Source organism: Danio rerio, chromosome 9 (assembly GCF_049306965.1).
Source record: "Danio rerio strain Tuebingen ecotype United States chromosome 9, GRCz12tu, whole genome shotgun sequence".
NCBI classification, from domain to species: Eukaryota; Metazoa; Chordata; class Actinopteri; order Cypriniformes; family Danionidae; genus Danio; species Danio rerio.
Window position 1 is genome coordinate 47,127,743 of NC_133184.1, and position 14,094 is coordinate 47,141,836.

General features: G+C 33.2%; 1 protein-coding gene across 2 annotated transcripts in view; it reads left to right on the plus strand.

The window, feature by feature from the left end:
• adarb1b (adenosine deaminase RNA specific B1b) overlaps positions 1 to 14,094 on the plus strand; it is a 321,734-nt gene that overhangs the window by 99,266 nt on the left and 208,374 nt on the right. For both annotated transcript variants that reach the window (XM_682018.11, XM_021479019.3), the window contains exon 2: positions 8,317 to 8,396. The gene's annotated coding sequence lies outside the window, so the exon portion shown is untranslated. The remainder of the gene's footprint in view (positions 1 to 8,316; positions 8,397 to 14,094) is intronic.

The following is a 14,094-nucleotide window of genomic DNA, read 5'->3' on the forward strand; positions in this document are numbered from 1 at the left end:
TACACCAGAGGAACAAACAAGTGTGACATATGATCGTGCGCCCTATACTGACACTGAGGAATTAATGAAATCAAAGACTTTTTATTTCAGTTTGTTTACACATTTCAAACTGAAACATTGGGCTCTATTTTGACGGTCCATGCGCAGAGTGCAAAACGCGGGGTGCAAACGCTTTCAGGGCGTGTCAGGACGCGTTTTTGCTAATTTAAGGACGGGAAATCTGCCTTGCGCCGCGGTGCATGGTCTAAAAGGGTTGAGTTTATTTTCTTAATGAGTTATAGGTGTGTTTTAAGAAAAAAACAATTAGAGTCTCATTTCCCATTCCCTATAAGAATCAGCTGCGTCGCGCCAAGAGCGCATTCGCAATTTACAGGACGCAAAGTAAGTCTAAGTGGAAAAACTGAGCATTTCACTAGCAAACAGTTAACAGTTTTTTTTTTTTACAGAAAACTGTTAAACAGCATCTACTGCATGAGAATGAGAGATAATGGATCACTTTCACTTTTGCTCTCGGATAGGGAAACCTTTACGCACAGACATCAATTAGTCTATAAATAAATACTTTTGTTTGTTAAGCGCAAATATTCGTTTCAAAACTATTTCTAAATTCAGTTTTAATTTCCTGCAAACGAATAAATGAATAATAAAAGCAAAATGTGTTCAAAAACCTGAGTTATATCCTAAAACACATGCTGTGCACCTTATGGTCTAAAACCTGACAGGTGGGCAAATCTAAGCTTGTTTTTAATAAAACAAATATAAATATGGATATAATAAATAATACTGCTAATTATAGTAATATTATACAAAAGCAAATTGTTATGAATGAACTGAAAAAGCCTCCTGAGATGAAGAAGACATAAAAGCAGTGGTTTTTCATATTTATGTAGGCTAGAAAATCATATGTTTTGTAATATTTTAATCCTTTATATTTATATTCTATATCTATTCTTATTATATCATATATATCCTTAATATTTAAAATTTTTCATATGTAAAGATATTTGCCTATTGCTCTCTTGTGCGTATTAAGCAGTGCGTAAGCGAGGCGCAACTCAGCGCCGGAGTTTAGACCGGGTTAGTTTTGGTCTAATGAAAAATCTATTATAGATTCTCAAAATAGCAACACGCCAGCGGTCCGCCTCAGAACGCCTCCCTTTTTAGACCAGAACACCTATGGGCGCACAAATGAGCGCTAATGCATTTGCTATTTAAACAGCGTAGCGCATCGCCTCAAAACGACTCTTGCGCCAAGCTGAAACTACCAAAAGACTACTGCGCCACGCCTTGCGCCACACTGCGCCGGGTGTATGATAGGGCCCATAATATTGATTTGTGGGTTTACTTTTGTGTTCCTCCTCTCATCTTTTACTTACAGCAAACTAACAGTTGGAGGGGCATAGTTAAGCATATTTCACTCAAGCTGTCAAACTGACACAATCAGAGAACGACTGCCATTCTAGAGCAGCTTGGTAGATTTTTGTTAAGTTTATCAAGAAAAGAACCATTTTTTTTCATGGAGTAATTTGTTCACTAACAAAGAGCACTAGCAAAATAAACTTGTTAACAGTTAAATTAAAATAGTTTTTCTCATTCATATTTGACAAATATTGACACCAATGGAATTTAATTGAATAATTATTTGCATCAGAGGTCTGCTTTCTCCGTCCTGCTCCAGCTTTTTTTTTCCACACATGAAATAGCTCTCGCCAAGTTTTCTAAATAAATATGTTATTTAGGGATAAATAAGTGATGATAGTAATAAATAAAATTTAAGGGAACTTGTATGAAAACTGCAATTTAAAGCAATTCAATCAGCCTTTGAAGTAACATTAATACAATACTATAGTTTAAACGTCGACAACAATTTGGGAGTCAGTAATAGTCACATTGCAATGTGTCAGGATTACAGTAGACCTGGTACATCAGTTCATTTCTGAGTCGTTACAGTTTATCCATAATTAAATGAAAATTAATCAGTTGCTTGGGTTTTTAAGGCCTGTGTAAGCATTTAAGCTAGCTTAAAGCATTTGGACACAAGGATTCATTGCGTTTGTACACTCAAAAAAGGATATTTGCTGTTTGTTTAAGCTACTTACTTAAAACGACACGATTGTTGAGGCTTTTTTTTGTTTTATGTTTAATCCACTTAAAGTTGTAATCACTAACAAGTTAACTTAATTCCTTTATGTCACCCCAACACAAATCGATTGTGTAGCTTTAACGAACGTTTATACAATGAAGACTATTCAGCTTTAATTATTTTATTTTGTTACTGAATACTGTTAGACTCCTTCATTTGTGTATTTAGTTATCTATGCTTGTGATTATTTTATTAAATATATGCAGATGTCACTCCCCCACAAAATAATCCTAATCAATCTAAACTGATTCATTATTGTCCAAATAAAACCATTCAAGTCATCTTGTGAACATCGCAATATAAATCACACAATGTAGTTTTTTTCTTCCAATATCGTTCAGCACTATAACACATACTCCAAAGTACGGCTGCGCAATATATCATTTCAGCATCGATATTGCAATGTGCGAGTCTGCAATAGTCTCATCGCAGGCATCTGCAATGTAGTTGGATTACAGTTGAGCAGGCATTATGGTTACAACATAGTGGAGTCATTTCAAATTTGCAACATTAGAGTGAAAGTTTATTGTTTGCATGTTTTTAGGGCCTTTGAAGCAAACTTGAGCCATTTATGCAAAATAAATAAACGTTTGTTAATTATATATTAATTCAATTAAAATTATAGTGTTATTTTCATTATTATTATAAAGGAATTATTTCATTTCTGCTCACCATTTGATCTCGTCCCAACTCATCTAAAATTATGAGTTCTTTACAAACTATACAAGTCATCTGTTGAAATTGCATCTATATCGCAGTGAATGAAAATATTGCATTTTTTTTGCATGCACTATAGCACTATAATATGTTGTATTACTAGTCAACATTTAAATTGCCTGCTATTTTTGTGCTGTAGCTGTAAAGGATCGTGTCCATCTTTTGTCACTTTATCTGCAATTGTTTCTCTTCATCTATACTGTAAGAGTTCCCTGAGGAAAAACCTCTAACCCGATTCCCATGTGTAACCATATCCCGATCCTGCTGAACTCCTGGCCTTCTGCCTGCACATTGTGTCTGTCCTCCAGCTGAACAGCAGAGCAGGTATACCTGCCATAACCCGATCTCCGCCGACTCTCCAAACACATCTATTATTCGCAGACTGACATGTATTTTGGCAGTAATCCATGTCAGCTGCTAAAACAATCCTCTCGTCCCTCTGCTTCTGCCCGGACATTGATGTTTTCACAGAAAGTTGCCTGTGTGGAAAGTCGAGCCATTATTGTTTAGCTTTGTTTTGTTTCATTGAGGCAGAAAATAAGCCTGTTGTGCTTTACTTTACTTTTTTTTTCACCTGGCACTTCCACTTTTTTTTTTTGGGACTTATTATTATATTTTAAAAATATTTTCTTTTGTTTTACAGGTTTAAACATTAAGTGAAATATGGACAAAAACACAACATTGGGTTAAGTAAATAAATTAAGTTTAAATTATGCATGTTTTGTAACCCTAAAAATGGGTTTGTGCTTCAGGGTGTGTGCGGTGTCTTAAAATGTCTAAAATTTTCTTTCTTTCTTTCTTTCTTTCTTTCTTTCTTTCTTTCTTTCTTTCTTTCTTTCTTTCTTTCTTTCTTTCTTTCTTTCTTTCTTTCTTTCTTTCTTTTTTTTCTATTAATCGATATATTCTATCCATCTATATCATTCTATGTCTATCGTTCTATCATTCTATCTCTTGTTCTATCTATCGCTCTATTGTTCTATCGTTCTATCATTCAATTTTTCTATCGTTCTATCGTATTTATTTGAAGCCAATACTAGAAAGCTAACTTAAGGACTCTGTGCATATAAGGCACAGGTGAACACAATTAATGAATCTATCATTCTGTCTATTATTCTACCATTCTTTCAATCTATCATTATATCCATTTATTATTATATCCATCCATCCATCCATCCATCCATCCATCCATCCATCCATCCATCCATCCATCCATCCATCCATCCATCCATCCATCCATCCATCCATCCATCCATCCATCCATCCATCCATCCATCCATCCATCCATCCATCCATCCATCCATCCATCCCGAACTGTGGGCATATAAGGCACAGGTGAACACAATCAGTAGATTAATGGATCTATCGCTCCATCTATTGTTCTTTTATTATTATTGTACTAATATTAAGCATAAAAAAACTCAACGTTAATATGAAATATTTACATTTTATATTATTTTTTAATGTTTATAATCACTTATTTACTCCAAACAATAAACACTTTATAGTAAAAAGGTAAAAGCTGATGTCCAAAAAGCATTTCAATACACTATCACTAAAATGTTACGGATAAATTCAATAATAAATAAAAGTTTATAATTTTTTTTTATTAAATAAAAAAAATTAAAAAATTAAGAATTTTGTTAGAAAAAATTTTAAATAGCAGCTCTTCTACTGTTACATATTCAAAAATGTACATTTTTATTGCTATCCATTCTGCCAACACTGAATTAAGACACATTAAATTGATAGTTAAATAACTTATAACTAAATTAAATAAAAAAATACAGATTTAAAATGTATCGAATAAAAATTGCCATATTACACTATTCAAAAAACAATGATCATATTATATTGTTTAAAAAAATCTACAGAACATATTAAGCATAGGACGACGGAGTGGCACAGTAAGTAGTGCTGTTGCCTCACAGCAATAAGGTCACTGGTTCGAGCCTCGGCTGGGTCAGTTGGCATTTCTGTGCGGAGTTTGCATGTTCTCCCCGCATTTGCGTGGGTTTCCTCCGGGTGCTCCGGTTTCCCCCACAAGTCCAAAAATATGCGGTACAGGTAAAATTGTCCATAGTATATGTGTGTGTATGAGAGTGTATGAGTGTTTATGTAGCTGGAAAAGCTGGCGGTTCATTCCGCTGTGGCAACCAAAGATTAATAAAGGGACTAAGCCGAAAAAAAATAAATGAATGAATTTTAGCATAAAAAAACAATGATATGAAATATGTACTTTAATTTATTTTTAGCCTTTTTTAAAATCAAGCAAACAGAGACAGCAGGTGGCTTCTTTCAAGTGCCACTAACTAGGGCATGTTTTGAACATTTTATCTCACTGATGTCACTACCGAGCATCAAGGTTTGAGTTCTTCCTGGCAATAGACTTGTTGGCATGAGAGAGTGTTTTACAAAGCAGACGGCAATCTTTTGAGCCTCAGACTGTGGTTCATAGTGAAAATTGGTTCCCTCATCATCTGTGGTGTAAAGAAAGGCTGTCAAAAGAGTGACTGCACCTCTTTGTTATCATAAACGCAGGCCTAAGAGCAAAAGGAAAGAAAGCTCAATAGAGGTTTGAAAATAGATGACATCATGGCCGCCCTCAAATGGAGATCTAAAAATAGGAAGCACATCGCGGTGAAGGAGACTGACAACACACTTCAATTAGAAGGCTGAGGATATAGAGACAAATGTATAGAGATTGTAAATAAATATGATAACGTCCCTCTGAGGGGTTTTATTACCGCTTCTGTTGACTGACAGGTGCTTTTTTGCTTTTCTTCAATGAAGATTTATTAAGCCACCAGTTGGCAGTTTAATAGCAGGAACTAGGGGAATTAATTAAATTTAATAAAATAAAACAAATAAAAAAAATAGAATAAAATTACTAAACAATTAATTAAATTAAAATAAAATAAATTATATATCATTTAATGTAAAATAAACACATACACACACGCGTGTATGTATATATATGTATATATGTATATACATATATATATATATATATATATATATATACATATATACATATATATATATACATATATACATATATATATATATATATATATATATATATATATATATATATATATATGTATATATGTATATATATATATATATATATATATATATACACACACACACACACACACACACACACACACACACACACACACACACACACATACACACACACATATATATTTGTAAATTATTGTAAAAGCAAGAATTTAACCAAAAAAGAGTCTTTCGATCAAAACCTAGAGAATGTAACTTATCTCACAAAAGATAATGATCAACCATGTCAAATGCTTTAGTGAGATTAATAAAATTTGCACCAGTGGGTTGACTTTTGTCAAAGGATATAAACACATCGCTTGTAAATTTCATTAGGGCTGTATTAGTCAAAGTAGAAAGTAGAAAAATTTGGTCTACAAGAATATTGAACATTTTAATATAATCCGTAATCTGATTATAAATCAATCTCCCGAACTTTCACTACAAATCAATGAAATACAGCTATAATTATTTGGAACGGAAGGGTCGCCGCTTTTAAAAAGAGAAATGATCTTAGCACTTTTCCAATTTAAGAGTACTGTTCAGGAAGATAACTCGTTAATAGTTTACTTAATCGATCTGTGTTCGAACAACATGAATGAATTAAGACACAAAAGCCGCTAAACGCCATTTCCGCCAAAAATAAGCCAATGACATTGAGCGAACGCTTTAGGCACGTAGTACATGTTTAACAAATATTTTTGCTTCAAATCATCTAAATCGCAGTATCTGCACATACAGAAATAACAGTTTGTTGGCAAAAGCCTCCAAAGGCCACTTGCCTTTGACAGCAAAAGCTGATATATTCCGAGAACCAATCAGAAGCCGCGTTTTGATTCACATGTTTTCAGTGTAGCAGCGCTCTGATTTTTCCGACTAACACTGACTGGCAAATGAGAGTTTTGAGGTAAAGGGCGTTTTCATTTGCCATTCAGTGTCAGTCGGACAAGTTTATGAAGTTTATTGAACTAAATATTTTAAAATCTACTTCTGAATCTAAATAAAACAGTCTCCTCATAAAAGCCGGCATATCAGCGTGCTGCTACATTGAAAACATGTGAATCAAAATGCGGATTCTGATTGGTTCTCGAGATATGGCTGTACAAAATGTACAAAAATCAAAATTCTTAAAAAAGGCAAAAGTAATGCAGAGCAATTTTACCCAAACGAAAGGTACGCAAAAACAACGAAAATCAAAATCCTGTCAGCAAAAACACACAAAAACGAGATCAAAGGAAAAATGAGATATCCCTCCGCTCATCCTGACGTCTTTTTAATATGACCATGCCACGTCGCCCAATGATAATAGACTGGTCTCCTGACCAATCAGCTGTCATGAAGGCGTACCTAACGGAAATGACAGGTGTGGAGAAAGAGAGAGAGAACGGGAGGCAAAAATACAACAAATATACGGCTACAACTGTAGCAATAACAATGTCAGTTTTTTCCAATATTGTGCAATACTAGGGCGACGCGGTCGCACAGTAGTCAGTGATGTTGCCTAACAGCAAGAAGGTCGCTGGTTCGAGTCTCAGCTGGGTCAGTGTGTGGAGTTTGCATGTTCTCCCTGTGTTGGCGTAGGTTTCCTCTGGGTGCTCCGTGTTATGTATTTGTGTTATTTGTGCTCTGTTGCTCTGTGTTCTCTCTCTCTCTCTCTCTCTCTCTCTCTCTCTCTCTCTCTCTCTCTCTCTCTCTCTCTCTCTCTCGCTCTGTTCTCCCATATCTGCTTTCATGTATTCTCAGGTTCTGTTCATTGGTTCATTCAGCTGTCAGTCATTCCAAAGACCACCCGTCATAAAAGCGCGCGTCAGACCACTCGCTAGTCCCTTGCTTTATTTTTCTCTTTCTCTGCTTTTGTCGCTTGTTTGTATTGATTGCGTGCGTTTAGAAAACCCCGTCTAACTGTGTATTTTGTTGTTGCCTGTTTCTGTGTGCACGATATCCGTTCGTTATTCGTACATGTTTTTTAGTTTACGTTGTTTACGAGACTTGGATGAAGCGGACAGGTAAGAAGGTCACGTGACATACATTTCGCAACACCTAGGATTATTCTGCTATTTAGTACATTAGGTTAGGGGCGAGCGCCACTCCTTGTACTTTTTTGGGTAGATAGATAGAGTAGACAGTCAGGACTGAGCATTATCTATCTTTATTTTAGCATGAAGAATTACTGAAGCTTACTTGACAGTTTTCATGTTGTTTGTGGAAGCAGAGACGATGTGTTTAAACAGTGATTATACGAAACGTGTGACATCTGGATTTTGGGGGAGATTTCTCCATTTATGGTGCTTGTTTCTCTCAGCGAGTCTTCTGGGTTTAGATTCGCTCTGATTTGAGGGTTTCAGCATCAGCTTGAACTCTGCTCTGATGTTTTATTCCTCTTTGTGTTTCAGGAAGCAGTGGAGACTCGCAGCAGGACGACCTTATCGAAGGCCGTTAGAGATCCAGAACCATCCGCTGCTGTATAATAGCGGTAAGTGAATCTGCAGTCAAACGCACTCCAGCACAGAGAGGCTGTTCTTGTGATGAAAAGAAGGAAAGGCTTAGGACTGATGGTAGGATGCAGCAAATTAAATCCTGTGGCAAGCAAACTGTTGCTTTGCGCCTGTTGCTGATGTGTGGCGTTCTAAAAGGATTTTATTGGCTAGTGCTGAACTATATGTTGAACTGTGGCTTTGACTGGGATCCGGTGCGTTGTCATTTGTTGTCATGTGACTCAAGAGTGAGACTGCTTGATTGTTGTTCTACTGTTTTAATGAATAAAATTCAATAATTGTTGGCATTGGTTGTCTACAGAAGTACCTACACTACTGGTCAAAAGATTGGGGTCTTTTTTTTTTCAGGTTTGTTTATTTTAAAGAAAATTATTCTATTCATCAAGGCAGCATTAATTAAATGTTAAAAAAAAAAAAAAAAAAGTTAAATATTTACTAATTTTCAATAACTGCTTTTTTATTGTATGAAGTTTCAAATTAAATTATTGCTTTTATTAATGTTTCCATTAATAATAATAATAATAATAATAATAATAATAAAAATTATAATTAATATTAGAGTGATTTCTGTAGGATCATGTGACTGAAGTACTGAGTACTGAAGCTGAAATTTTATCTTTGAAATCACTGGAATAAATGATTAAATTAAATAATAAATTCATTTTAAACGGTTATTTTATAGTGCAATAACATTTCCCAATTTTGCCATTTGTATTGTATTTTTGATTAAATAAAAAGAGCCTTGGTGAGCTGGAGAAGCTTATTTTAAAACATTTAAAAATTGTACAGACCCAAACTTTAAACCGATACTGTATTTGTTTATGTATTAATTTATTTGATTGTTTATTTATACTTTAATTCTGAGATGATGAAGCTTTTTTACAGCTTAAGTTTTTTTTTTTTTTATCAGAAATGACACAGGCTTCCCCCATAAAGATAAGACAATGATGTACAAAAGGCATTATAATGTTCTTCATTATTACTTTTTACATTTATTTACAGTCACTTTTTATGCTTTTTAATGCTTTTTTGCTGAACATGTATGTTTTATGACATTGAGACTTAATCACGGACACTATTCTTTTGAATGTATTTAAAAGAAGTAATTCAAAGAAAACTTCAAAGTTCAAACTTAATTTCTTTGGATCATTTTTTTTTGTTACGTTATTGGGCATATTGTCATTTGTTTTAATCTTTTTCTCCAGACTTAAAAGAAAAGTTTGTCTATATATATATATATATATATATATATATATATATATATATATATATATATATATATATATATATATATATATATTAAGGGTGTCACGATTTCGATTTTTAATCGAAACCGATCGAAATTAATGCTCGATTTCGATTATCGAATCAAAAAATAGAATCGTCGATGCTGCCACGCCCCCATGTCACGTCAGCTTGGCTTGCCAAGCGGGAAAAAACACGCTTGTTGAAGTGCTTGTTAAACTGTGCAGACGCAGGAGACCCATCGACAGAGCTTAAACCTTCAGGGCTCGACAATATAGCCCGGATAGCCCGGAGCCAGTGTGCGAGACGCTCGGGCCAGTGTACAGTGCTTCCTTGTTGCCTGACAGATCGAGCCAGAGCTGCGTGCTGCGACTGTCTGTCAATTGTGTGCAAATACAATCTTACGGTGCTTTCACACATAGATGTTTGTTTCGGAATCTGTCTCGTTTCCCCCGTTAGCGTGTTTTTTTGGCATATATTCAGCAGTTGCACTCGCATCCGCACCAAATAAATCAGTCTGTGATCGCCTGAATGAGACGGTCTCTGACCTACTGAGCGGATCGATTGTAGTAAGAAAACAAAACAATGCAACAAACTAACGACCCAGGCTATATCACAGTGTATTATGATCGTGTAATAGCCATATATACAGCTATATGAAGAGAGAATGATGAGCAAGGCGAGATGTCATTCTTACCGGTAAATGCGAAAGTGAAAGCATGCTGAAATATTACCGAGAGCTGTTTATCCAGCCTGATCTCGGTTTATCCGTCAGGAAAATTGACCGAAATTACTATCTGTTAATTTTTCCATATTTTAATCGTATAATATGTTGTCTTAGGCCTGTTGTTTTGTTCATTTCCGCACTGACAGCTCCAAAGAAAGATTTACATTGATCTGATGCAGTCTCGGTTCATCTGCTATGTCTCTCTATAATTTAAGCCTATAATGCAGAATTCTAGCCAACGTTTCTTTAATAGATTGATTAATTCAATAGATCGATTTTTACAAAACCTGACAATTGAAATGAGGCTTTGTATATATGAGAAAGTCTGACCTTTATATTCGGTGACAATGTCTGTGGGTTGTTAAAATTAAAGTGCACATTTTTGCTTATAAAATATTCTATACACAACTGGTCAAAAGTTTGGGGTCAGTATGATTGTTAAATATGTTAAACTAAGCTTCTTCTGCTCACCAAGGCTGCAATTATTTCATCATAAATACAAATGATGAAATGTTGCACTATAAAATAACTGTTCAAAAGTAGTTTATCATATAATTTATTCATTTATTCCAGTGATTTTATAGATGAAATTTCAGCTTCATTACTCCAGTCACATGGTCCTTCAGAAATCACTAATATTAATTATTATTATATTTATTAATGGTAATAGTAATAAAGGCAATAATTTCTGGAGTAATAATTTTATTTGAAACTACATACAATAACAAAGCAGTTATTTAAAATTTTCATAAATATTTAACAATTTAACATTTTTTACATTTAATAAATGTAGCCTTGATGAACTGAATAAGTTTTCTTAAAAACATTAAAATAATTACTGTAAATATATATACAGTGGAAGTCAGAATTATTAGCCCCCTTTGTTGTTTTTTTCTTTTTTTAAATATTTCCTAAATGATGTTTAACAGAGCAAGGAAATGTTGATAGTATGTCTGATAATATTTTTTCCTCTGAACAAAGTCTTATTTGTTTTATTTTGGCTAGAATGAAAGCAGTTCTTAATTTTTTATGAACCATTTTAAGGTCAAATTTATTAGCCCCTTAAGCTAATTGTTTTTCAGACTGTCTCCAGAACAAACCATCGTTATACAATAACTTGCCTAATTACCCTAGCCTGCCTGGTGAACCTAATTAACCTAATTAAGACTGCTTCAATCTTTTACTTTCACACTAGTACTTAGTCATTTTAGCAAACACCTCAGATACTGTTGGCTGGTTCCTGTTGGTTGTGCACCTTTTTTTACCAAAGCCATACTAACGACAGAGATCACTGCCTATTCACAAGAAAAAAAGTGATTGACAGGTGGTAATTATGTGTGTAACTTGCCTTTATTCATTTACTGTATGATTTGTTTATGGGTAAAACAAAGACCATACAGGTCAGGTAGTTTAAACGGTAGGCTACAAATAATTAATTTGTTATTAATTAATTAATTATTCATAATCGAAAATCGAATCGAATCGTGACACCCCTATATATATATATATATATATATATATATATATATATATATATATATATATATATATATATATATATATATATATATATATATATATATATATATATATATATATATATACATACATACATACATACATACATTTGACTAGATATTTTTCAAGACACTTCAATAAAGCTTAAAGTGATATTTAAAGGCTTAACTTGGTTAATTAGGTTAACTAGGCTGGTTAGGGTAATTAGGCAAGTTATTGTATAACGATGGTTTGTTCTGGAGACTTTCGGAAAGAAAATGCTTAAAGGAGCTAATAATATTGACCTTTAAATGTTTTTTAAAAATTTAAAGACTGCTTTTATTCTTGCTGAAATACAACAAAGGAAGAAAAATATAATCAGACATTCTTTGAAAATGTCCTTGCTCATTTAAACATCATTGGGGAAAAAAAGATTTAAAGGGCTGATAATAATTCTGACTTCAACTATATTTATTTATTTATTTATTGTTGTATTTATTTTTAGGATATTTGAGAATTAATTGCTGACACTATACTTAGAATGTCTACAGCTTTGGAAATTAAAAGAATTAAATTAAAAGAATTCATTAAAACCCGACTTGAAGCTTGCTTTTGAAAATTTCTTTGCAAACTTAATTACTGAATTTTTTTCCCTTTTTCTCCAAACTTAAAATAAAATAAAAGTGTCTCATAATATAATATAATATAATATAATATAATATAATATAATATAATATAATATAATATAATATAATATAATATAATATAATATAATATAATACAATACAATACAATACAATATATTATAAAATAACACATTACATTACATTACATTGTATTGTGTTATATTAAATTAAATAAATACATTGTTCTCTGGGAAGTTTTCAAGTTGTTTCTCAATTATAGATTTCATGGCTGTATGATATAAATATTTTAATGGTGTTCAGTGTGGAAAAACTGTGAGGAAATTGCTCTGCTGTGTCTTGTGTTTTAGTGCTTTTTACCTTAATTGCCATTGCTTAGAATGAGAATTTTTGTTGTTATAATTGTACCAAAACTATTTTCAGCCATTTAAGGACTGAATATTTTCATTCATGAAAGACATTACCCAGTCTGGGAAGTTTGTCTAATTTAAATTGTGGATGAGCCCTGGCAAATTACTTTTATTTCTCATGGTAATATGACTCAGCCTTTAAGAAATTAAAGAGTTGCATTAATTTATTTAACAAAGGAGGTATGGATATAGCCTTTGTGCTAGGTTTCCATGACTTGCCAACAGAGACATACGGCAGCCTCAGAGATGAAATTACATTGGCCTGGATTCATTTACCTCTCTCTTTTCCGCTTTAAAGACATGCATCAAGTACTAATATAGATGCCAGTTACCATTTGGATCATACTTAAGAATGGGTAACAACACTGATTTAACTGCTATGCAATTTTAAAGGTGCCACAGAGTGAATATCTGGATATACCTAGGCAGCTGAATAATAAGAGTAAAGTACATGACAATCACATACTGTGAGCCTCAAACACCATTGTTTTCTCATACTCCTGTCAAACCCATGAGTGTAAAATCCCTGGCAAAAACTGGTCAATCGAAAAAGCACTGTTTCTGGTGATCCGCATGGGATCATTAAAATACTTATAATAAATAATTAATTTGAAAACGGGACAGGCTTTAAGGAAGATTAAGCAGTTCTGTGAAGCAAGCAGCCATTCATGACCACAAAATGTCTTGTTTACAGAAAAGAAAATTCGGGAAAGACAGATTAGAAATGTATTAAGTCTATTATAGGTCTCTTTAATCGTCTTTTTTAGTTTAGTTTAATGAGTATATTGTAAAAAATGCTTTGTATGTTTGTATTGAGGCAAATTTATGCATCGTGTCATATCACTTTGCTCTTACTGGGATTTTCTGGAGTTAAAAGAAGGCAATAAACTGTTTGGACTCATGAGGCCACATACCTTTCATTTAGATATTAGAGAACATTCATTCATTTACCTTCAGCTTAGTCTATGATTTACAGTTGAAGTCAGATTTATTAGCCCCCCTTTTAATGTTTTTTCTTTTTTTAAATGTTTCCTAAATTAAGTTAAACAGAGCAAGGAAATGTTCACAGTATGTCTGATAATATTTTATTTTTCTGGAGAAAGTCTTATTTGTATTTTTTCAGCTAGAATAAAAGCCATTTTAAATTTTTTGA